The sequence below is a fragment of the Martes martes genome (genome assembly GCF_963455335.1).
Source record: "Martes martes genome assembly, chromosome: 11".
Classification (NCBI taxonomy): Eukaryota; Metazoa; Chordata; class Mammalia; order Carnivora; family Mustelidae; genus Martes; species Martes martes.
The window spans coordinates 79,449,318-79,475,550 of NC_137899.1; positions in this window are offsets into that span (position 1 = coordinate 79,449,318).

Here is a 26,233-nt window from a genome sequence, read left to right on the forward strand (position 1 = left end):
AAAAATGGATGGAGTTCACAGATAAAATGAATAGAGGATCCCATCCTTAATCAGAAGAGAACCAATTTCCTACCCTGAAATTGAAGGCATTTCTTTTTAGTGGTGTTACAGAATTGTTCGAATGTGACATTGTGGTAGGCAGCTTTAAGATGTTCCCTATGATTTCTTCTTTCCAGTATTCACATTCTGTATAGTCCCCTCCTACATTGTACTGGCAATGGACTGTGTGACCAATAAAACATGGCAGAGTTAGCGGTAGGTCAGTTCTGAGCTTAAGTTGAGAAGACACTGTGGCCTCTGCCTCTATCTCCAGTCTGATACTCCACAGGAAGCTACTGCTATGTTGTGAGCTGCCGGATGGAAACGTCCACGTGGTAATGAATTAAGACCTCGGGTAAGAGCTGCACAATGAGCTTAAAAGTAGATCCTTAACCCTGTCAAGCCTTTGGATAACTTCTGCCACAGTTAACTGTGGCCCTCCCACGAGACCCTGACACAGAACCACCTTAACTAAGCTCTTCCTGGATTCCTGAACTCAGACACTGTGTAAGAGAAGAGATGCTTCTTGTTTAAGCTGCTAAATTTGGGGATAGACACATACATATATTTTAAGCATATACATGATATATATATATATACACACACACACACATAACTAAGATATATATGTATCTTAGTAATGTAGCAACCTGGCTGAACTAAACTACATTTACCAGAATTCCCTTTTCTGTATGTTTCTGGTTACATTGGGCCCAAATCTCTTGTGGGAGATTTGGCGGATGGAAGCAAGAGGCAGCCATTTTGGAGCACACAGGCTTTGTCTCCTGTCTGCTGGCTCAGATACGAGTTGGAGTGAGGCGATGGCTGGGCCTGTAACAGCTCCATGTTCTCCTGGATCTTTTTTCAGCTTCTCTGATGCCTGAGCTACGTGTGTGTTTAGTTCTGTGAAGAACAAGTTGGCTTAGGTTTCGGTCTGTCCTCATGGGTTCTAGCTCATGCTTTCGTGTTCTAGGTTGTCCTTGCTTCCCCCACTTTACATCCATCTGTCCTTCCTGACTGCCTGCCTGTGCAATTCTAGCCCCAGCTTCAGACATGAAGATAACAGCCTTCTGTTTAGATACTTTTTTTTTTTTTAAGATTTTATTTATCAGATAGAGATCACAAGTAGGCAGAGAGGCAGGCAGAGAGAGAGAGAGGAAGGGAAGCAGGCTCCCTGCTGAGCAGAGAGCCCGACACGGGGCTCGATCCCAGGGACCCTGAGATCATGACCTGAGCCAAAGGCAGAGGCTTTAACCCACTGAGCCACCCAGGCGCCCCTAACAGCCTTCTGTTTAGATACTGCTTAGCCAACTTAACCAGTTAAGTAAGGATCAAGTCTTTATAACAAATTCCTACACACACATATATATAGACATATACACACACCTGGTTCTGGCTACATGGGGGCACTCAGATCCATCATCAGGATGGTAGAACTTATATTTGCTGACAGGTTTAAAGAATAGGTCACGTCATTGGTCATTTTCTCTCACTTCTGGTCCTCCCACTGCCAGTTTTCTAGCCTTTCCCTGGCGATGCTTATACAGGGAACAGCTATTATACTGTCTTCTCGAGGAGTGAAACCTAAGCACTCTTGAAAATGAAACCATATCATTGGAATGATGATAATTAAAACGACATTAAAATGAGGAAGATGCTGAAAATGTCAAGCGTCTAAGGAAAGAGGAAAAGCAGAAGTTCAACGAGACTGGTGCTTCCACTCCTATCATAAAAGAAAGAAGATATTCTGCTGCCTCTACTCTCCTCCCACAGCTGCCACCTGAGGATGCAGGCAGGAGCCCCAGCAAAGCAGTAGGTAGGACGATCTGTTCCTAGGTCGAGCCTCGCACTTGGTGACTCACTGTGTGTCTGAAAGGGTGGCGTGGGCTCTCTTCCCTATGAGAAAAATATCATTGTGGAGGGTATTACTTTATTTTTATAACTGGAAGTATTCTAGTCTATAATTTCTAGAGGAGGAAGGAATTCATATTTTTGGTATCCACCATGTACATGGGATTGTGCTAGCGACTTTACAGATACCGTTTCATTTCAGGCACAGAACAATGCCATGAGGTTGGTTCTGCCACTAACATTTGACCGATGACCAGACTGAGTCGGAGAATTTATGTAACTTGCCTGTAGATACGGAGCTGGGAAGGTCTGTCAGACTTCAGAGTAAATACTCTTTCTATAAACTGCACTGTTCTCTTTGCAGAGACCTCCGTTCTGAAAAGAATATTTATGCTAATGGCCTAATGTGCTCATGAGTCTGAAGAGAATGGGGATCTGCTGGAAATGTTTCTAAAGTACCTGACCTGCAACACAGTCACATGCTCCGAGTGTATTTCCGTATAATATGAATTCTGCTACGGGCCCTGCCTTAACACCATCAATTCTCTCCAGAGGCAGCAGAACACTGAGATTAAGGAAATGAGTCCCGAAGTCGGACCGCACGAGTTCGCAGAAGTGACGCTTACTTTCCTTTGTGACTTTGGAAAACGTCCCTGACCCCTCCGCGCTTCGGTTCTTCCATCTTTAAAACAGACAGGGATAGTACCCACATTGTGGTGGTGGTGGGATTAAATGACGTAGTTTGTCAAAAATCAAAAACCTCACGTATGGAGCCCATGCGATGGGCTAGACATTATTTCAGTGCTTTGCACAGAGCAACTCCTTTATGATGAGGTAGGCTTTGTTAGTACTCCCATTCGGCAGGTGATAATGCCGAAGCGTTTCAAGGCTGAATTACTAGCTCAGGGTCACCTGATCAAGTGAGGTCACCTGGTCAAGTAAAGGTCAAGTACGTTTTGCTTGCTTGAGCACTGCATTTCTCATTGTAGGAGTCAATGGGCTGCCCCCCAGCCGGGGCCTGTGGATATTACCCGCAGGATGCTGAAATGCATGAAGGTGAAAGAAGATAAATGAGAATAATTCCATGCTCTGCAACAAAAACGAAATATATTTTACAGTCTGTGATGAAAGACTCCAAACAAGAAATCAGTGGAGATATGCGGGGCCATCTAACTGAGAGCTTGGCGACAGAAAGTAACCACGAAGGGGGATCTTGTGCTGGAGAGGTAGGTGATGAACACTGTTCTCTCAAGGGAACACTGCTGATGAACACTGTTCTCTCAAGGGAAAGGGAAAGAAACGATTATCAGACCTTTCCAGAGCTGGAGCTAGGAAGTGACTAGGAGGTAGCATTTTCCTTTACCGACTGGGAAAGCAAAGCTGATAAGAGAGCCAAGCAGGGGGGCCCCATGGCTTCTTGTGGGTGGATGAGAATGGGGAGAAGGTAGGAGTCTGGAGAGACTCGATGCCTGCTAGGACGCTGGGAAGCTGTGCCTACCGGTCGTGCTGATAAAAGAAATGCGGTGGAGCGAGAGCGGGGTAGTCTGGTGGGGCGGAGTGGAGCTCAGGGGCCACGTTTCCACCTTTGAAGGCCAAATAAGATTATGTTTCTCTTTCCCTGATAAAACGTGATCAGCCTGCTCGGGTCCTTGCTTTTGATCTCAGCTCTAGTGTGGACTTCCTGTTTCATAACATCGAGGCAGGACAGGTACACTGATTACTCTCCTGGGGGCTGGGGGGCGGAGCTCTGGGGCTAGAGGGCCCCTGGCTTCACTCCCCCAGACCTGCCGGGTGTTTGTCTGACGGCAGTGTCTATGGACAAAGTCTGTTCGGATTGAAATCAAGCTGAGCCTTCAGACCTGAAGGCTGACACTGTTCTTCCAGGCAGTCGCCTGAAGCAGGGGCAAGATGACTCAGTCTATCCTTCCTGGTTCCTGTGTCCATAAAGTCCTTGAATTAGCTGAAGAATGCAGCCTAAGCAAATTTCAGTTCTTTACTCAGAGAAGATATGAATTTCTCTTTTACTCTCTATTCTTCTTTTTAACTCTTTCTCTCCATTTATCATTTGGCTAGATTTATATTTTCTGCCCTACACTTTATTAAGTTGGGTTTCTCTTTGTCAGCTTCAGAACAATACACATGTGGGTTCTGGAAACAAATACTTTTTTAAAAAGATTTTATTTAATAAAAATTAAATAAAGATTAATTTAAGATGTTATTTAAATAAATAAAAAGAAAGAGAGAGACAGAGCATGAGCAGGGGCGCAGGAGACAGAGGGAGAGCAGACTTCCCGCTGAGCAGGGAGCCTGATGAGGGACTTGATCCCAAGACCCTGGGATCATGACCTGAGCCGAAGGAAGGCACTTAACGGACTGAACTATGCAGGCGCCCCTGGAAAAAAACACTTTCATATGCCTATATATGAAGTGTATGAAGTCCTTACTTTGCACACAATTCCAACATGCATACACTTCAGTTACCTTGGTTGAATAACACAGTTGAGTTCCCTCAACAGCACAGTTTAAATTTTAGTGTTCGAAATATATTTACTGAGTAATTGCGTAAAGTACAAACCGAGCTGCTAGCTCCTTGGCTCGCAAATCACTGTGCAAATAGAAGATGCTAATCATGATCAATGACCTTCATATCACCTTTCTCAAAGGCTGTTAGGACTTGGTGACCACACACAGAAAGGAAAGTACACAGTTGCACTGCTCCCTGGTTTACCAGCAGTCAAGAGATCATGGAGGCCAAGCAGTTTAACATTTTCAAAGCACGATCGCTGTCACTCTGTTTCTCCCGGGACTTGAAAATGTGAAAATTTGCTTTTTACTGCCAAACACAGCTTCATTAATCCAGCCAGTGGGCCGGGGGGTGTTTTCACTTTGAAAGCCTATTTTTGTCTATGGACTTTAGGACAGGCTGTTGATATGACAACTGGAGACCACGTAACTTTAACCGAGTTTGGGAGAAATGTGTCATAAGGCATGCAACTGAAAACATTTAAGTATGTGGTAGGAAGTAAAAGCAGGCAGTATCTGTGCAGTATGACAGGAACATTGGCCACGTTGTGCAAATAACTCAGCAGGATTCAGACCAAATGGAATTGGAGCTAAAAGAGCTGCCTGAGGAAATGGTGAAATTGCTACGGTGGAGCTGCCGGACGACCTCAGGGAAGGTGACCTCATAAATGAACAGAAAGAGGGAGGTTGGCAAAGGGGGAAAAAAAAAAAATGAAGAGGCCCCAGAAGTGACCCTGGCAAAAAACATATCACATTAAAAGAATTCTCAGAGGTCTTTCATGCTATTAAAAACCTAGTGGGAAAACAGTATGGAGGTTCCTCAAAAAGTTGAAAATAGAGCTACCCTACAACCCAGCAATCACACTACTGGATATTTACCATAAAGATACAAATGTAGTGATCTGAAGGGGCACGTGCACCCGAATGTTTATAGCATCAATGTCCACAATAGCCAAACTATGGAAAGAACCTAGATGTCCATCAACAGATGAATGGATAAAGAAGAAGTGGTATATATCTACAATGGAATACTATGCAGCCATCAAAAAAATGAAATCTTGCCATTTGCGACGATGTGGATGGAACTAGAGGGTATTATGCTGAGTGAAATAAGTCAATCAGAGAAAGACAATTATCATATGATCTCTCTGATATGAGGAAGTTGAGAGGCAATGTGGAGAGTTTGGGTGGTAGGAAAGGAATAAATGAAACAAGATGGGATTGGGATGGAGACAAACCATAAGAGACTCTTAATCTCACAAAACAAATTGAGGGTTGCCAGGGGGAGGGGGTCAGGGAGAGGGTGGTTGCGTTAGGCGTTATGGACATTGGGGAGGGTATGTGCTATGGTGAGTGCTGTGAAGTAAAAACCTGGCGATTCACAGACCTGTACCCCTGGGGCTAATAATACATTATATGTTTATGAAAAATTTAAAAATTAAGAAAATTAAGGAAAAAAACCCCAATGGCTCAAATGTTGGTTCAGTTGATCCAAACTTAGGAGTTACGACAGTTCGCCATGGTGTAATCCGTGTCATAGGATGAGAAGAAGGCAAGCACTGTTCAAACTACTCATGATGTGTATTTTCAAAAGAGAAAGCACTTTTGTTTTCAATGTTTCGAATGCTCTAAATTGCAGTGTGCTAAATAAATATTAGTCTTACTGTTTTTGTGATGTACCTATACATCTAGAACTGGCAGTAAGAGAATTTTTAATGTTTTAGCAAAAAATGTGAAAGAGTCCAGAAAAATAAAAAATGTTCTCATCCATCATTCGACGGCCTCTTATGGCCTCAGCCTGCAGAATCCTCACGCTGTGCAAAGGGAAGATTGCTGTGTGCGTCGTATGTCACGTACATACATATTTAAATGCGCAGGAAGATCTATCTATTCATTTCCTTAACAGATACTTATTTATTTAGCATCAACTATTTGTACCAGACAGTGAACAAAAAAAGTCTCAGTGCTCATAAATAAATTTAAAATATGGCTAGAGATGACAAAAACTGTGAAGACAAGTAGAGCTGAAAGATACAGACTTCTGGGTGGGCAATGGTATTCTGTTTTTCTACAGTGTTGTCCCTGTAAGGTGACATGGAACACAGACTTGCAGATATCTGAAAGAAGAGAACTTGGGCAAAGGAAAGAGGAAACACACTATCATTCTCTCTTATATTAGTGATTCTACAAAATGTTTTCTGGTTCATTCAGGAGCCAGGTCTTGATGAAGGCTTGGACTACAGTTGTGAGGTTGTTGCTCTTTCTAGGAGCACGTAGAATGGTCTCCATATGATGAGTCCTAACTAGCTGTGCCTCCAGACCAGTGTAATTGTGCACTGATTCATTTTCCACCTTACAATTTCCTGAAAAAGCATATTGATTCAAATTCTGCTTGGTTTCCCAGGACATAGTTAAGTAGAGGTCATTCAGTGGAGAATGAGTAGTTTCTATTACCAAGCATTATCTCTTTTATGCCAAACATGTTATAGGTAACAACTCTCACGTTTATTATCTTTTAAAAAAAAATCTTCAGTTGAAATTCATAGATGTTTCTAGTTTTTTGAGGTATATTATCGACTTACTGGCCCTTATTGAGGTCTATATCAACTTATTAGCCCTAACTTATATTTATTCATTTCTACAACAAGGCCATGAACTCTGATTTTTTTTTCCCCACTGATAGATGATAATTGCTTTAAGGAGAAAAAGGCTCATATTGAGTAAAACAGAAATTAAATAGATACCACATATTAGTAATCTATTGCAGAAACAAGTAAGGAGAAAAATACTTAGTCTTATGTATGTGCTAGGCATAGCTTTAGGTGCATTTATTAGTTAAATTTTCAAACAATCTGTGAATTGCTGTGGATACCGTATCCTCGTAGAGGGTGCCATTACTCTTGTAGAAGAAGACCAGACTCAGTGAGCTGACAACTGGTAGATCTGGCCTTGAAACCTAGGCAGTGGGGCTTCAGGGCCTTTATTTGAAATCACTGTCTTAAATCAATATATTGGACTGAATTAAAGAGCCCTAGAGTGTGAGAAAACATGTGTCACAGAGCTGAAGAAACATCTGGGGGCGGGAGGCAGAATTTCTCCGTAGCACTTCACCTTCCCTACAGTGGTTGTTGCTCAAGAATCATTTTGCCCCAAGTGAAGTTCATTGAAGTAGAATACTGATAAAGGTCAAAGATCTATATTCAGCTTAGTTGTCTTAGAGAGAAGACAGATTGGATCAATTGAAATAATAAATGTACACACAAAAACATGGTTATGGCTGCAGAGCAAAATACCAACTATAAGAAAGTTTAAGAGAACGAGTTATTGGGATGCACACATAACACACACCAGTTAATAAACACGGATGCTGTCCGGGTACGGCAGAAACTCGAGCTCTAGGTATAAATCATTATGAATGTTTCACAGGACTCCCGAATAGGGAGAGTCTAGCTATTAAAATCAGAAAGGTTATTATCTGATCCATGGAGGGTTTTATTAATACACAAATGTATGCTTAAAAAAATGTGACATTTACTTAAGCCACACTTTTTGTCACAATCACTTAAATTATTAAGAAGACCACCGGTTTTAAGGTGGCCACGGTTATGATGATTCACAGACCTGTACCCCTGGGGCTAATAATACATTATATGTTAATTTTTAAAAAGTATAAAAAAATAAATAATCTGAAAAAAAAAGATGGCCAACGTTAAAAGGAATTTCAGAAGATGATGTGGAGATTATTATTATTTTTTAAAGATTTTATTTATTTATTTGACAGACAGATCACAAGTAGGCAGAGAGGCAGGCAGAGAGAGAGAAGGGAGGAAGCAGGCTCCCCACTGAGCAGAGAGCCCGATGCAGGGCTCCATCCCAGGACCCTGGGATCATGACCTGAGCCAAACCTGAGCCGAAGGCAGAGGCTTTAACCCACTAAGCCACCCAGGCACCCCTGATGTGGAGATTTTTTTTTTTTTAAGATTTTATTTATTATTTATTTGACAGAGAGAGATCCTAGTAGACAGAGGCAGGCAGAGGCAGAGAGAGAGAGAGGGAAGCAGGCTCCCTGCCGAGGAGAGAGCCCGATGCGGGACTCGATCCCAGGACTCTGAGATCATGACCTGAGCCGAAGGCAGCGGCTTAACCCACTGAGCCACCCAGGCGCCCAGATGTGGAGATTATTAAGCAGGCTTTTATTCTGTAATTTTTGTGTCTGCAAAGTCTGCCTTTCTGCATTGAGTCTTTTATTCTGCTCACTAACATATCAGTTTAGCTTTTCCGTGGAAGCTCTCACGTACTTACATATACAAGTGAAAAGCACCCCTCCCACTCCCCAAGTTCATCTCCTTAGGCAAGGATACTGAAGGATGCTTCTTGGGAAGAATATTTTTCCCAAGGCAGAGGAAAGTGATTTCACTTTCAAATAATGCTTATGTATGCTTAAAACCCTGAAAATTCTGAAATTATTCCTTTCCTAGGGCTGATGTTAAATGATGTGGAAGACCGAAGTTGAGTAATCTCTGCCTTCAAGAATCCTGACATCTTTTAGGGGGGCAATGGGATACTTTTGAAACTCCTTATGTTCCATGACCTTAGAAAAGATCTGAGGAGGAATTCTAGCTTCACTATTTAAGATGATGAAACTTAATATATCCCTGAATTTTCAGCTTTGTTGCTGGTGAAATGGGATGATAATAATATCATTTTGTAAAACCTCTGTGAGGATTAAAAATGTCTAATATGTTCAAAACTTAATAGGTCAGACACACAACTGCTGACCCTCTTTTCCATCAAAACAATTTATCTTCCCTTCAGCCTTCTTCAACTTATTAAAGAGCACTAACTTCCACTTAATTTCTCAACACAGAAATGGAGGACTCATTCTTGATTCCTTTCTTTCCCTTGTGCCCACATTCAGCGCATGAGCAGGTCACTTCAGTGAGGTCCACATCTGACCTCTGCTTGCCAGCTCCCATTCTCTCTCCACGACAACTCAATAGTTTCCTAAGGTCCTCTCTGCCTCTACCCTTTCCCCCACTTTTGTCTCAAACATGACAGCCAGAGTGATATCTAAAATGCACATAACAGGGGCGCCTGGGTGGCTCAGTCGGTTAAGCGTCTGTCTGCCTTCTGCTCAGGTCATGATCCCAGGGTCCTAGGATCCAGCCCTGAATTAGGCTCCCTGCTCAGCGGGGAGTCTGCTTCTCCCTCTCCCACTGTGCGATCACACTCTTTCTCTAACCTTCTCTCTCTAAAATAAATAAATAAATCTTTGAAATGCACATAATAGATCATGTCATCCTCTTTATGATTCTCATAAGGACGTTTGATTTTCACTCTTCAGCACCTATTCTGCTTACCGATCTACTACAGCGAATCCAAGTGCATACTGGAATAAGACAGAGTTGGAATCTGCAGGCCACTTAGTGCTCTAGCTATTATAAAGTTCAGTTTTCAAATCTGTAAAATGGGGATAAAGTTACTCATGGCGGGGATAAGAAATAGTACATGAGAAGTCTATAACACAGTGTCTAACATATAGTAGACTCAAACAAGTTACCTGCTTATCACTGCATCTCAAATGGTTGGTTCTAGATCGTGGTCCTTTCACTCCTTGGAAGATCCTCTGCCTTTAACTTTCTCTCTGATCGTTCCTGCCATCCTGTTCACACCCACTGTCTGCACTGGCTAGCGTCTTCATTCTCTATTTCTCAGTCCATTTGAGATAAAGCCAATGCTTTGGAACAAACTAGAACCATTATTCCATTGCTCTATAAAACCACTGTTTATGTTCTTATGAAATTTGGTTTCTATTTGTTTTTTTGTACATTTTGTTGCTGCACATTTTAAAAAGTGTAATAAAACCAGAAAGGGCAAAGAACGCACATGTTTGAGGTCAATGATGGCAAAAGAAGAGTGGGCTACTGAACCCCCTGGTCTGACTCAGAGTGGCCACTCTTAGGTTCCAGTGGTTCAGACTGGGTTTCTAATTTCAGTCCTCCTGAACATGGGGTTTTCTTGTCAGACTCTTCTCGAGTCTTTTTTTTTTTCCCCTTCAATTTAACCCCGCTTCTAACCTCAGTCAAGCTATCATGCTACTCTCTCTTGTTCTCTGTGGGCACAAGGCTCCCTCTGTTTGCTTTGAGAAGCACAACCCTCGACTTCAGGCCAAGCAGAACTCTGGTTATTCTAGACCCTCTGTGTAGTGCCTTTCTCCCCTCCCCCTCCCTCCCATCCCATTTTTCCTCTGAGTCTCTTGGATTCACCAATTTTTTTTATTATGCATGTTTTCTAGTTTTTCATAATAGCTGGATCATAAGTATTCTATTTAATATGTAGGTCTTTATAGATTGGAACGAATTAATATTTAGAGCATGCCTTTACCAAGGTTAAGGATCATAGTATGTTACTCTACGAAGGATGCCCAAATGGGTGATTTCATTTCCTTAGATCCAGAAAGGAACCAGGCTTTTTACGGCTAGTGGCTTCATGGGCCCTACTGCTCCCTCTGTGCTGGTAGCTGGTCACCAAAAATTCTGTCCCTCTTATGCTTTGTGACACAGCTACACTTCATGCCTGCCTTTCCCATAGTTATTTAGGATTGTCTTGGTACTAACGCAATGTCAGTACACATGACGTGCTTTCTTTTCTGGTTAAGTCTTTTAAGAATAGGACATGCATCCTACACACTTTTTTTCCTGTTTTGCCAGCTGGATGGGGAAGAGTAAGGGGTTCTAGAGAATAGAACCTCCCCAAATGAGGAAAAGTCTTAGTCCCTGAATTACTAAATATGGAGAAGCTGCTGAGAAATAAATTCGTATATTTGAGCCATTTCATATTTGGGGTCTATTTTATACAGCACTTAATGTCATCTTAACACAGAAGGCAACCTGATTCTTAATGATTTGTCAGAGATCTGTTTTCCTGCCTTCCATCCTCCCTCCCTCCCTCCCTCCCTTCCAAGGGGCAGGAGAGGCTAGGTAGGGAGAGACAGGTAGGGGGCTATGTAACCAGGCTTTCAGAAATCCCAGGTGTGGAGAAATGCTACCAGGTGTGGAGATATTAACCAGAGAGAAGGGAACAATTTGTTTGTTCTCATGATAATTACAAGAACACCTTATTTGTTCTCATGTATTTACAAGAACACCTTTGCTTGTTCTCATGACAGTTGTAAATCCACCATGTTTATTCTAAATATAGACAGGATATTCTCATGATATTAACAAATCCACCATGATATTGACATGAAAGTTATCAAGTTCCCTGGTCAGTTTTCTATCAAGGACTGCCCATAAAAACCTCCAGTGGCAACCCATCCTGGACCCCTCTCACTCTGGAGAGCTTTCCTTTTCTGTTCTCACCTTCACTTAAAAAACTTTCACTTCACTCTTTTGTGTCCTTGAGATTCATTCTTAACTGCATGAGACAAGAACCCTGCAACCCTTCCTTCCTTCTTTCCTTCCTTCTTGCTTTCTGTTTCTCTCTCTCTCCCTCCTCTTTCTTCTTTTCTCTCCCTCCTTCTTCTTTCCTTTTCCCCCTCCCTTCCTCCTTTGCCTCTCCCTCCCCCTCTCTATGTCCTTTTTTCTCTCAGATCTTTTAGGATCTTCTCAGTGTTCCCACTATTCTGAAATTTCATTATGGTATACCTGGTAAGTTTTCAGTCTTTTTGCAGAGAACTTTGGATTTTTTGCAATCTGAAAATTTATTTCTTTCATTTCTAGAAAATTAACTTATATTATTTCATTTTTAACTTAATGTCCTTTCCCCTCCCCCCCTTTCTTTTGGAAATCCTAATCAATCTCCTGAAAGGATTCTCTAATTTTCTTGTATTTCTTCTCCTAATGTCTATTTTTTTTTTCTACCTTTTCCTTTGCTTGGGAGATACTAATGATTTCTTGGTTCCCTTTACTCAAATTAGTCATAGTAATTTCTGCATTTTGACAGCCAAGATAACTTAGCTAAGACAGTTCTTCTTCTCCGGCAGCAGCAGCATTGCAGGTAAATTTGCTTCAAATTGCCTGTTTGGTTTTTGGTTGTGTGTTTGTGATTTGTTTTTTGTCCTATTTCATGTAAAGAAGGAAATGCTTTCTCTAGGAATAGGCATTTTCTTTCTCTCTGTTTCCATGGGTAAATCAGCTGCTGCTTTTTATTGTGTGTTGACTTCAGCATGACCTATATCAGTCAGGATAGGCTAGATGATACTTTAGTTGTAAATAACCTGAAAAATATCAGACCTCAAAGTAACACTGCTTTACTGCTTCTTCCCACATGTTCATCACAGGTTGGTAATGGCTTTGCTTATTGTGGTCAGCCAAGGACCAAAAGGAAAAAAAAAAATTTTTTTTTTTTGGCATTGTCACAGAGCCCAGAGCTATCACATCACAAATCTGTCCACAAGCCATTGGCCAGATTTAGTCACACAGTTTTATCCAAACACAAAGGAGCAAAGAAGCATAAATCTACAAAGTGCGCAGAAGGGGAAGAACAAGAAGCAGTTGTTCAACAGCTCTAAGGGCTACTACTTTAAATCATGGAAAAAAGATACATTGAAATAGAATAAGTATCTGTATCCATCTATCCACCCACCTACCCATTGACCTATCTAGCTATGTATCTACCACCTATCTGATCTACCATGTGTCAGGGACCCAAGGTACACCTGTTTATTCAGTAGACACAAATCCTTATGTATTTGATTTTCTATGTATGCTTGCATCCAGAAGGCCACTGATGATTTTAGATTTTTTATCTGTAGAAAGAAGAAACATTGACTATAATCATCAGCTGCCTTTCTAACACCTTCTAAGAAAAACTTTGTGCTATGTTTCAGTTAAGAGGTGATAAGATTTCTTAATCATGATCCAAACTGTCTTTAACAAGTTTCAACACAAACTATAAATAGCCATGCAGTACCATCTGTTTCACAAATTTTGGTGTTGGTGATATATGAAGGAGAAAGTTACTTAAAGTTGCCAGCATGAAGCTCTTCAGAACTGCCTGCTGGACCTTGAAACCTGCGCTGGTGTATCTTTTGCTTTTGCCATGGTCTCCATAAACCAACCAGCATTATCTATGCATAAATGAGATTCAACATAAGCTTTATTTTTAAAAAGAAAATGAACACATCTTTACTAATTGGGTCTAAATATCAGCCATGACTTTTTTTTTTTTTTTGCTGTTATAACCTTCAGTCTTTATGTCTTCACAGGGAGTATAAACATAGAAGTAAAAACCTCCTTTACAAACAGGTCATCATTCAAAATGTTGCCCAACCCCCATCAGCTTTATTGACATATAACTGAAAATAAAAATTACAATATATTCAAAGTGAATAAAATAATAATTTGATATACATATACATTGTGAAAGAATTCCCATAACCAAGTTAATTAACATATCCATTATATCATATAGTTACTTTTTTGTTATTTTTTGTTTTGGGGGGTGAGAATGCTTAAGATCTGTTTTCCTAGCAAATTTCAATTACACAATACAGTCTTAGCAACTATAGTCCCAGTCCTGTATATTAGATCCTCAGAACTATTCATCTTACAACTGAAAGTTATGCCCTTTTACTGACTTCCCATTCCCCCTGACCTCCAACCGCCCAGCCCCAGGGAACCACCACTCTCTACCTTCCCTCCCTCCCTCTCTTCCTTCCTTCCTCTTTAGATTCCATATATGAGATTTCATGTAGTATTTGTCTTCTTCTGTCTGGGTTATTCCATTGAACATAATGTCCTCTAGGGTCATCCATGCTGTCACAAATAGCAGGATTTCCTACTTTATTAAAGCTGAATAAATAAATATAGATATAGATATATATACATGCATATATATTTAATCCATGTTCTTTGCAGCATTACATATATACATATGTATACAATATATGTATATGCCACATATATGTATAAATATTGTATACTATATATATTGTATATATATGTATATGTGTGTATATATACTATATATAGTATATATCTTGTATTTATGTAATGCTGCAATGAATATGGGAGTACAGATATCTCTTTGAGATAGTGATTTCTTTTCCTTTGGATATATACCCAGAAGTGGGATTGCTGGATCATATGGTGCTTCTATTTTTAATTTCTTGAGGAACTTCCATACTGTTTTCCACAGTGGTATTGATTGATTCCTTATATACTTTGCATATTAAACCTTCATTAAATATATGGTTTGCAAATATCTTCTCCAATCCATAGGTTGCCTTTTCATTTTGTTGATGGATTTCTTTGCTGTGCAGAAGATTTTTGGTTTGATGTCATCCCACTTGTTTATTTTGCTTTTGTTGCCATTGCTTATAATATCAAATCCAAAAATTATCACCAAGCAAGGTGTGTATATATATATATATATATATATATATATATATATATACACACATATATGCTGGTAGTGTAGAAAATGGAAATGAATTTTCCCATATACATTATATTATAATTTGGTGGTTAGATTCCCAGACTTGATCCTAAAAACTCTCTTCCTTCTCTACCTTCTATTATCCATCTCCTTCCAAATCCGACTTTATCTTCTTTGCTAGCTTTGACTGGATTAGTAAGATTCTGAAGCATCAAACAGAATGAGGTCAGAGGAGGAGTGAGAGACAGCTGTGTTTACATGGCAGGCGTATTGCGCTGGAAGGTGGGATTGTAGTGACAAGGCAGCAAAGGGTAGTCGGTGTAAGGGAATCCTATGTGTCTATCTGGCACAGCCTCTCCTGTGAGAGTCCTCAAGTTTGGCTCATGTACACTGAAGATTATCTCAACAAGGTCACGGATCTTGGCAGACAATATTCATTCTCATGGTATTTCTCACTATTTTATCTCCTTATCTAGATTTGAATCCTGTTACCACATCTCAGCCTGTCCTATGCATAATGGCAGGAGAAACTCCATGGACTAAGAAGAGTAACACATAAATAATACTTTGATTTAGAGAAGGGAGTTTTTTCTTTATTTTTTAAATTTCAGTTTGATTTAGTTCTGGATCAACTTGATTTAACATTGGATCAATACAATAAGATGGTTTCACTTTCAAAAGGAAGATAGGGCTTTTATAGTAAACATTTCCCTTTCATTCTTGCCCTGCCAACAAGTTCCCTTCTCCAGACTTAACAAATATTAAATATTTTTTTGTGTATCTTTACAGAGATATGTTATACATATACAAGAAAATGTGTATCTATTTATCTATCATTTAACTATCTACCTACTTTACACATTTTCTTTGCATTGCCTTTTCACTTAACATTGTATCTTGGAGATCATTACATGTTCCTACATAATGAGTTTCTTAATTCTTTTTTTATAATTTTTATAACTGTCAGGTAGTCTATTTTCTGAATGTACGTGATTTTTTTCACCACTTCTCTATTATTGGGTAATTAGATTGTGTTCAGTATTTTGCTATTACTAAAAAATAGTTATATAATACCTTTATAAACATTATATAGAGCATATCTGGAAGAAACATGCATGGGTAAATTCCAAGATATATCCAGGACCCATGCAAAGGGATCACAGAATTCCACCAGTAGAATTATATAGTGTAGATATTATATAAGCTTTATTGGCAATAAGTTAGAAACAGAGAAGCAGTACAGTCCATGACATTCCCCGGAAGTCTCCTTCTTCTATAGCATGAGCCAGGTACTGGTGTTCTGAATGGACACTGGTTAAAGGTTCAACAGATAGGGATCTACCCCGGGCAGCAAGCTAGATGCATTGTACAAGCAGTTCAGGGAGAGAGCTCTGTACCCACAGCATGAAGAGTAGCTCAAGTGCAACACTGAATGTTAAGTGGTCAGAGTGGCCATCCTGTCCTTGTTTCTGACATTAGAAAGGAAGTCTTTATCTTTCCATGGTTAGGTATGAAAAATTGTCATAGTTTTGGGGGTTTGTTTGTTTAAAGATTCCTTTGAATGGATTGAGAAAATTGCTTTCTATGGTTTGGCGGGAGTTATTAAAAAGTCAATAATTGGTATTGAATTTTGTCAAATGCTTCCCCCCGCCACTGAAATGATAATATGATTTTTTTCCTTTTATTTTTGCGAACATGTTTGATATTCAATATCAAACCTATCTTGTATTACTAGAATAAACCCTAGTTGTCACAGTGTAGTATTATAAATTAATGAACGTGATTTGTGAATATATTTTTAAAAATATTTTTATGTCTATGTTTATGAGTGACATTGGTTTCTAATTTCCTTTTTTATGGTAATGTTCTCTTATAGTTTAATATCAGGATTATGTTCCTTCAGCCTAAAGACTACCTTAGAATGTTGGTCTGTCAGTGACAAATTCTCTCAGCTTTGTTTACCCGTATACATCTTGAATCCTGTTTTTTCCTTCAGTTTGGAAGAAGATTTTCTTTGACTATACCTCCTTTTTGGTCTTAGAACCCTTTAAACACGTGATTCTATTATCTTCTAACCTGCATAATGTCTCACAAAAAGCCTGTGATTATTCTTATTATTGTCTCACAAATACAATGTGTGTTTTTTCCTCCGTCTGCTTGTTTTTTTCTTCATAGATACAACTTTTATTTTTAATTCATTCCCACTATTCTTGTTCTTTACATCTTTCTTATAACTTTTTAACCTATTTACCATCACAATGAAATGTTCAGTATATCAAATTCCATAATAACCTTTTTTTAATTTTTCTTTTTTTTTATTAAATTTTTTATTTATTTTCAGCATAACAGTATTCATTGTTTTTTCACCACACCCAGTGCTCCATGCAATCTGTGCCTGTTCTGTTTATCCTCGGGGCTCACCAATTGTACTGTGTGATACGCCTATGTGTGGTTTCCTTGGCCTGGGGATAGACAAGCTTTCAGATTTCTGGTTGGATTTTTAAAAAATTGAATTTGGAAAGATGTTTGCCTTTATTTAATTAAGTATTTTTTCCTGCTCTATTCTCTCCTTTCCACCTCAGATTCCAATTAGACATGTGTTTGATGTTAGACTGCTTTTTACTTTTCCAGTTGACATTTAGGCTGTGTTTATATTTTTAGTCTGTTTTTTTTTTCTCTGTGTGTTTCAGTTTGCATGGTTTCTCTAGACTCAACTTTAAGCTCATTAACCTTTATATGTAAAGTACATTATGGTTTACACTGACTCGTGGTACTTCCAACAGAATTCAGGAGTAGAGACTTTTTCCTTAATTTTTGTGATCTTATATATGGACCTCCTTTTTCTTATGCTGAAAACCCCTGTCAATAAAAGTATGTACTTTGTCCCACAATACACATACTAGTCTCCAAATTACAATACAACTGCTACCATGACAGTAAGACGTCCCTTAAAAACAGTTTAATATTATCTCATAGACCTTAGGGTCCATACAACTAAGGATGTTCAGTTAAATTGCTGTGCTGTAAAGTCATTGGTGTAGTGATGCCACCAAGAGATTTCCAGTTTTAATTGTTTCACCTTACTTTAAATATTTGGGGATCAAAAAAAGAAGTATGTTTTAAAATTAAGTAAAATACATGGTTTCAAAGTCAAATCTATAAAATACTGTATACTAAGAAATCTGTTTTTCTTATCTCTTTCACCCTATCTCCTTTCTTTCTTTATAGATAATTTAAAAAAATATATTATATATATATATATATATATATATATATATATATATATATATAACCTTTCCATGTAGGGGAGCCTGGGTTGCTCAGATGGTTAAGCATCTGCCTTGGGGTCACGTCATGATCCGGGGGTCCTGGGATGAAGTCCCGCAGTGGGTTCCCTGCTCAGCGGGGAGAACTCTGCCTCTGCCTCTCTCTCTCATGAATAAATTTTTTAAAAACTTCAAAAGAATGTAGAAGTATTCTCATATTTTCCCTTTAAGCTAAACAGCATACTATGCATCCTTTTCCCTTCCTTTACTACTTTAATTCAATATATCCTAGAGATAGCTCCACACTGTATAGAAAATCCTATTTTTAACATATTATTTTTATTATTTTTATTGACACACAATACTCTATCATGTGGATGTACCATCGTTTATTCAACCAGTCCCATAACCAAACACCTAGGTTATTTCCATTCTTTAGCTATTACAGTAAAATGGTAGTGAGTCATTTATGCATATTTATTTTCATATTTTGGAGTAGTTTCCTGTAAAGCGAATTGTTGGGTCACGAGGTAAATGCACATGTGCTCTTATCAGATATGATCAAATTTCCCTGTTAGAGGCTGTGACATTTTGCAGATCTACCAGCTCTAAGTTAGGGGACCTGTTTCCCTGTAGCTTCACCAACAAGTAGATTTTCAATCCTTTGGATTTTTGCCATCTGATGGTGAGAAGTAGTATCTCAATGTAGTTTTAATATGCATTTCTTTTAAGGAATATATTTTTATATTTAAAAATAACCATTTTCTCAAGGGTAATTTTTCTTCCACATTTTTAGAAAATGGGAAAATTTCTATTTGTGAAGTCTTCTCATGCATACAAAAAGGTAATTTAAAAAGAAGGAAACGTTTCCTTTCTTGCCAAAATCTTGGGGTTTTCATTTACACTGCAAAGGACAAATTGCAAACCACTTTGCATAGTGTCCCAGCCCCAAAATGAGGGTTTGATTTACCATGTAATTTATTTCTGGTTCATATTTCTGTTCTGAACAAGCTTTTGGGTTTGAGGTTATAAACAAAATAATCTGACTGTTTATTTGTGGTTAAACAAATGGCATAAATATATGTTAGGAAAAAAAATCCTTTTTGAAGGAGAAAAAGTAGGCCAATAGTTTCCAACAATTATCAACATCTATTTGTCTGACAAATATTTGACTCAATAATATTGTAGAAACTCTTGGCTCCTGTCATAATAAAAGGTGTATTTTTTCTAGCCAGAGGACTTTAGGTTTTTGATACGATAGCCAAAAAAGTTCAATTGGTATTTCTTTTTGGGGTCATTTTCACGAGTTTAACTTGGAATGGATTTTCAAACCTTGCTTCCTGTTGCTTTGTATTTTGTTCTTTCCCTCACTTGTTTATCCTTTTACTCCCTGTTTTCCTTCAACTTCTTACTCGAAGAGTTTTATTTTCCTTTCCTCCCTCTTTTATAACCTGTTGTTTGTACTCTTCCCTGCTTTCATGCCTTCCTTCTACTGGTCCATGATTTTCCTCCGCTTCACACACCTGTCTCATTTCTCTCTGTTCCGGCCCTGGGTACCATCTTAGCCCAAGAAATACCTCTCACCGGAGCCATGATTTACACCTGGCTAAGCAGAAGGCATGACGCTGAAGGAGAGGTCTCCTCGCCTGTTTTGTTGGCATTCTTGACCTGATTAACTTTGCTTGCTTGACCCACTAGGATCACTCGTACAAAAGTGCCAAGAAATCTCATTCCCTAGCAGATTTAGGTCTGCTTTCTGAACACATTAGAACTCTGCATCCTTTCCTATATTCCTCTGATCAAACACTCATGGTAACCTCTTCAATGCCGACCCCTGAACTAGGCAGCAAGGTTACGTATATAAATAGGGCAGAGTTCTTGCTCTGAAAATGCTCACAATCAGGTAGTGATTGTTTCAACTACAGCATACCAATACATACAACTCATGAGTATCTCTGCCGATGACTGTCCTCTCTTCCTACCCTTGCATGGTGAATTCCTATTTATTTTTTCACCTTATTATTCAGGAATCCTTTCTGACTCCTCCTTTCTCCATTCCCAGAGTGGTTTGGTGCACTTCCTGGAGTCACACTGAACGTCCCCCTTTCTATCACACTTCACCACTGTGTACTGTAGTTGTGTCTTTCTCTAGACTAGAAGCTCCCTGAGGGTAGGAGCAGATTTCCATTATTAACTGTAAGTCTCCAGCACCCAACACAGTGGTCAGAGACATAGGAGACACTCAAAAAATATTCTCTGAATGAATGGCTATTTATACACATATAGGTGTATATTTCGGAGTGTCATTACAGAATTTGAATGAAAGAAAGCATACTTCCCAGTGAAAATAAAGATGTCAGAGTAGAATAATCTCTTTGAAGTATGTTCTGATGATTATTTTGGAGAAATTTTGCCAGTTCTAATCACAAGTACTTTTGAAATATGTTTTTAAACAACTATCAGTCAAATTTGTTTAACTTCCTTTAGTGGTGTTGATTGTACCCATGAAATACTAATGAATAACTCCTTCTGACATTTAAAGACAAGCACAATGGTTAGATAAGTCTCTGATGCTACTCAGAAATTCCCTTCAGCTCAGTCGGGGGTGTACCTCCCCCATGACTTTAAAGCCGCAGTGAATTGTTAATCTGTCCCTCCAGATACAGTTACAACTACAAAAATTAAAGCCTGAGGAGGAGAGGAATTACCTTCTTGTAACATACTCCTGTTTTTAAATGTCCAACCATCACAGAAAACTAAGTTTTTGTTTCTGGGTATGTTCATTGAGTTGTTTTCCCCTGGCTGTACCTTCTCTTTTTAAAATTGTTTTTATTTTATTGTTTTTTTTTCTATATTGACAAAACATTGGGAACAAAAGAAACAACTTAGTGGTTATACCACTTAGTTTGTGCTTATAACAAAGAAGAACTCATTTTAGTTCTCATTTATAATACTTTTGGAAAATATCTTCATTTCAGAACTACCTGCTGGTACCTCTAATTTATTATCCTTTGCTTTGTCTTCTTAAAATCACTTTTTCCTCCCTCTGTGTCATAAAAATTTTCTGTGCAAACTGAGTTTTGACTAAAGCTACTAAATTATTGAGCTAATAAAAGAGCATGCAAGTTATGAAGAGAGCAGCATATTTTAAGCATAATTAAATGTAATACAAATGGCTACTAAATTAAAAATCAGCATTTTATTTGTTTAGACATTATGATTAGTCCCTGAATATTTCCTTCTCATAACCATGATATAAAAGTTTCACAAAGCATGTTTTATAGAGGATAACATAACATAAAACAGATTTAACTAAACTGAATCAGCTTCTTTAAAGACTTCAGTAAATTTTCTTTGATATACGAATATGCAATACCTTACCTGTTTTCTCAAACTGGGACTAGCCTCCAATTTGTTAATTCTAAGACTTATTAGGCCCAATATCTGGAAGAAGTTTCAGCTGAACATCTGACCCAGTCCCATATTCAAGACTTTTCATTTTGGTATCCAAAGCCACCCAACTTCCCAATCTGACAGAGTCTGGTATTCAATCGCCAAATGCCATCTTTCCAGTTCTATCACTAACATAACTTTGACAAAACAAAGCTGAGCTTATTATTTATTGTGGTGAGAGAAAGAGTACCACTTTGATAGAGTTTTGGCTGTGTTTCAAAAGGCAAAATAAAAATCTACCATTAACTGAAAATTCAAGTTTGGTTTAAAGTGAGTCTCTGAGAAACAAACTGAGGGTTTTGGAGGGGATAGGGGTGGGGGGATGGGTGAGCTTGGTGGTGGGTATTAAAAAGGACACATGCTGCATGGAGCACTGGGTGTGGTGCATAAACAATGAATCTTGGAACACTGAAAAAAATTAAATTAAGATGTTGAAAAAAATAATAAAGTGAGTCCATGTAGAAGTCTGATTCAGATGGATAAGGATCATGATACAATATGCTCATTGTCTGTGAACTCCTTTGGACCTTTCTGTAAGTTGCAGGTAACTGATGAATATGCAAACTCTGTCTTGTGTTTATTTGAGATGTAACTGACTTCCTTTCCCACTTGGAAAAACTGTTGGCTACTTGAAACTGGACTGGATGCTATTAGCTTGCACAAATGGTCAACCCTTAGCAAATATGCAGTTCTTCCCAGCTCCCTTCACTATCTGGCTCTAGCCCTCCAATTAATGTTTCCAATTTTTCTCCCTCCCTCCTGACTTGGCATCACCGAAAATAAAAACTTGACTGGATAGATCCTTATAGAGACTCTAGGTTGCCTTGTTGCTGGCTCTTTCCCTCAGGATCTGAAGAAGCACTGTGAGCTAAAGCCTAATGACATGATATCAACCTTGAAGGACTCATTACCACAGCAGATCATGATTTCTCCCTGGGCAAGTCTCTGTCCGAGTCACTGAGGAAGTCCAGTGAAATGCTTGGGTCACGCATGTCCTTACGAGAGAAGTAGCCACGACTAGACAATATCACCAAGAACACTGATGTCTTAACCTCAATGAGCAGTGATGCATGATCAAAAGATTCCTATCCACCAACTCTTGGAATCCACTGGACCGAATCTTCTCAGGCTTTAACTCCTGGTTCTTCAATTTAACCTTTTATGTCAATATTTCTATTTTTCATTTAAGGCATCCCTCTTTTAAGACAACTGACCTCCACAATTTTAAAAGAACTGACATGTGCCACTACCTCTCAAAAAATGATCCAATTAGTTTTGCAATTACAACTCCAGCAAGAGTCTTCACAGGAGCATTTCTTATCCCTGGTTCACCTGACTCGGGAGATTTATAGTCACCTATAGTCACCTTTAGTTTAGCAGTTAAAGATACTCATTTGTCTTGAATGAAGAGGGGAGAGGGAACTGACAAGGTTTAATTTTACCTGATTGAGCCTTGTGCTTCTAGAAAATAGTGAAGGTTGAGAAATCCTCGCAACTTTTTGTTTTCTAAACTCCCTCATCATCTTTGTTCTAGGAAAGCAACTCACCAAAAAGAATCACCTTCTACGTGTGACTTAGGTAAGGTTTGCTGTCCACTCTCATGACTCCAATAAGATTCAAAGACGACTCCTTTGTTTGCCTGTGACAAGGCCAAAGAGACTTTTCCCTCTTGCCTGAGACTGCTGATAAAGCTAGACACATGCTTCCCCTTTAGCCTGTACCCAGCTTCCTATTCTTTGTCCCATAAGTGATTAGCTAAGATTAGAACTGTTTGTCCTCCTGGAACTAGCCAGACTTACAGACAACATTTCCTGTTCAGCTAATGATTGACTGTTCCCCTTATTGCAAATCAATCCCAACTCCAGATCTCCTCAATTGTACCATGTCTGCTCCTCCCTATAAGAATTTAAACAAAACCTCCCTTCGAAGTCATTCAGAACGTCTCATCTGGGGGACTTTCCCTATTGCAATAGCCTGAATGAAATAATCTTATTAACTGTCTTGTTTGTTTTGTCTTACACAGTACAGAGGGGAATTCCCTGTAAGGCATGGGGGAATAGGCACCGGTGCCATTTGCATTCTCTGTCCTTTTCACTTTCCAGACAAGTTAAAGAAATAAAGGCAAAAAGCTATCAGCTTACAGTGACATCCAATAAGAGGGTGAGAGATACTGATACGTTCTGTTGGCATCATTTCTACTTTTGAGATATGGATGGCAGGCAGTTATATGTTTTTAAAGAAATTTACATTGTTAAAATTGTAAATATAACATTTACCCATTGGCAAAATAAAGACTGTTGTGTTATTTTTTAAAATACAGTTGATTCAGTGCATACCTGCCCATTTTAAAAAACATCTCATCACTGTGTAGGGGACTCGGGGGAAGGGAGGAAATCACATTGGCTAAGTAGTCAATAAGAGCCAGTCTGGCCTAGACATCTAAATTCACTTAATCCTTTTAATGGCCTGTGTAAGTCAAATATTATATTTATTTTAGGACACAGAATCAAGGCTCTTAGGTGTTAATATCCCACTCAGGATCACACATCTAGTAACAGAGTTTCAGGCTTTGTCAGTATCTAGATACACTTTCAGAGCTAATTCTTCAGGAATCCGTAAACAATTTTACTCTAGTGAGTCTAGAACTCACTCCTAAAGATAAACACATATACCTATATGGTATATATCGTTAAGACCTATTAAATATCCCAAAAGATGCCCATTCATTTGCCTTTTTGTTCCAAAATGGCAGATTTTTTTTCAGAAGTCACTTATTGCATACAACCTATTAAAAAACACTTTTCACTATTTTGAATATTCTTTGCACAAACCAGCATTCAGATTATTAAGTAAATATAAATGAGCAATTGAATCAAAACAAAAATGTTCAATTAATAACAAAACTAAGGTTTTAATTATTTGACTTATTTGATCAGAAAATATCTTCTTCTAGAACAGCTCTGTGCAAAACAAATACAAACATATTTGTATCCAGAGAATGTGGCTTTAACGCATTTGCAAAAATCCCTGGGGTCAACTATGAGAGATCATCTGGTATAATCATCTTTGAGAGACACTTTTTACTGTCTTCTTGAACATCCTTCTGGGCTTGACTATGTGGGAGTATCTCTGTGCTCCTCTCTCCTGTCCCCACCTTTCAATCCCATCCTGCTGCCTGTGCTGACGGAGAGCCCATTCCAGCTCTGTGAACACTTGTCCTTCACATCTATCCGTAACTTTGACACTTTCATTAAATAATTAATGAGCAGGAAAAAAAATCTGTACTCTAGTGGAAGTTATATACTCACAAACTTCAACTATTTCATGGCAGGTCAGCAGTTCAGAAATTAGAAACTTTTCCAACATCAGCAAAAAGAAGGATTCCACTCTATTTGTTTGAGGCCATAATTTTCCAACCCACTTTCACTGCTTGAGTCATGCAATACGTCTTAGAGTTAGAAAAACTATAATTTAATGATTCCTGATTATGTAGGCTGAAAGTTGAGTTCAGTGTGACCATTAGCTTGTTTATCTGACTTTACATAAGGCACTTTACCTTCCATCAACCACTATTTCTAATTTTCTTGTAGACATGTATACATTCTGAAAAAAATAAGCTTTTAAAGTACTACAAGTACAGCCTTAGCAGCTTGGCAGAATGCTAGCGAGTAGAGTAATCATCATAAATGGTTCATAAGCAAAGAAGGAAAACCAGTTCTGGGGGGGAAAAAAAAAATCAGTGCTTAAATAGATTAAAAAAAAAAGCGCACAATTTCTAATGAGGTTCTGTGATTATTTTTAACCTTGGAAGAAAAGCATTTGTTTAGGTATACAAAATGTGCAAAGCAATTTTAAAATAGTTTTCTTTCAGAAATAGTTTTTCTTTCAGAAAGAATTTTCTACAATTCTAGGAAATGCTGAACTAAAGGAGTATTTTAGGACGCTACTGTGTGGCACTTAGCTATTTTAGATGCTCCTGGCGCCATCTAGTGACCGCTACAAGCAATATCACCGATATCTTGCCCACATGCTTGGTCCATCCAGGAAACCTAACTCTGAAAGAGGATAACGTACCCCTACTTACATGATCGAGTATCTGAGACACTAGGAAAAATCATTGTGTAAACTTGATGAACACTTAGCATCCTTTGAATAGTGAAGATAGAAATATCACTGAACACATTTACCTTTATCCTTGAAATGTTTATCAGCCTCTGGTGCAATTTTTTCTCGAAATGTATTTTGTATACAATTCCCACTGAAGCTATAGAAAGCTAGAATACATCCTTGAGATTAAGAATTGAACCAGAGTACATGTTGTAACATGGAAAATTGGAAGATATTATTTTATTTAACTCTTTAGGACTATCATGCTGCAGTACTTTTTGGTGGGAGAAACAGACAGGATGTTTTCTTTCAGAAAGCAGCCTGTTGGTATGCGTAAATGATATTTCTGTTAGAGGATAAGCAAAGTGAAAAGGAAGGAGAAGTTGGCTTTGAAAAGGTGAGGGTCCGAGAAGAGATGCTGGATATAAAAACATTCTGTGTTTTTATTTCTAGTATCGCAAACACCTTTTCTCAAGGACGTATTGATGACATACAATACATGAATTTACCTAAGACAAAAATACAGAGAAGTATAAAATGCCTTCAGTTCTCTCTTAGATCAGCTCTGTCTGTCACAAAGCAGGGTGTAGTGTGTGGATGGCCCCGGGCTGTTG